Consider the following 1,178-nt stretch of genomic DNA (forward strand, 5'->3'; position numbering starts at 1 on the left):
CAACTGCCTCTATAAGACTTTTACAGCAAGCGCCTGCACATCCTCCTTCTAAAATTGTTAATGTGAAACCTTACGCTTTACCATTGTGTTCCAGGGAGGAGATCGCTCTGGTAACAGCAGAGCTGCAGGAACAAGGGATAATCAATCATTCCAAGTCACTCACCCTATAATCCCCCAGTGTGGCCAGTCCATAAACCTAAGGGAAAGTGGCAACTGACAGTTGACTATTGGCGATTATATGTCCATACAGTCCTCTAACAGCTGCAGTACCTAACATAGCTGAACTGATTGCAATACAGGAGGCAGACAGAGATGGCTTTGCCTTTATATGGGAAGGTGTGCAATTTATTTTTACATATCTCCCCCAGGGATACTGCCATCCACTGACCATTGTTCATTATGCACTAGTGCAGGAGCTTGCTCAAATCCCTCCTAGGGAAAGGGTCAAGATATATCAATATATTGATGATGTTCTGACTGGTGGCTCTGATCCTGCTGCAGTGGGACAGACCCAGTCAGGAAATCACCCTGCCCACCTCGAGAGCCTTTACCTCCCCCAACTGCACCAGAATACCCAGGAGATTCAGACTTCCCACCAGATTCCCCGAGGGAGCAAAGAAGAGTAACCCAGAGTCAGACTAGAGCAAGACAAGGCAACAGCAACTTTTACCCCCTAAGGGAGGTTGCAATGGGAGGACCCCTTAGGTGTGGCAGAGTGGGTGGATTAATTTTTAGGACCAAATATTTATACCTTGGATTAAATGCAAGCCATAATAGCTATATTATTCACTGCCGAAAAGAGGAGACATGATCAGGAGGGCAGGAATGAGAATCTGGGACCAACAACATCAGCAGAGCCCGGCAACAGATATGAAGTGGTCTCTAATTCGACCTAACTGGAATAATCAGAATGAAATTGATAGAGGTCATATGCAAGACCTGTGGATGATTATAGTCCAAGGTATAAAAGAATCAGTCCCTGAAGGCAGAATATTAATAGAGCTTTTAGTGAACAACAGAAGAAAGATGAAACACCTACTAAATGGCTTGAAAGATTGAGAAAAAGTTTACAGTTATACTCAGGAGTAGATCCTGCCACCCCTGTGGGGCAGGCTTTGTTAAAACTCAGTTTGTGGCTAAATCCTGGGTAGATATTAGGAAGAAGCTAAAAGAGATTG

Source organism: Athene cunicularia, assembly GCF_003259725.1.
Source record: "Athene cunicularia isolate RWA chromosome 1 unlocalized genomic scaffold, athCun1 chr1_part2, whole genome shotgun sequence".
NCBI classification, from domain to species: Eukaryota; Metazoa; Chordata; class Aves; order Strigiformes; family Strigidae; genus Athene; species Athene cunicularia.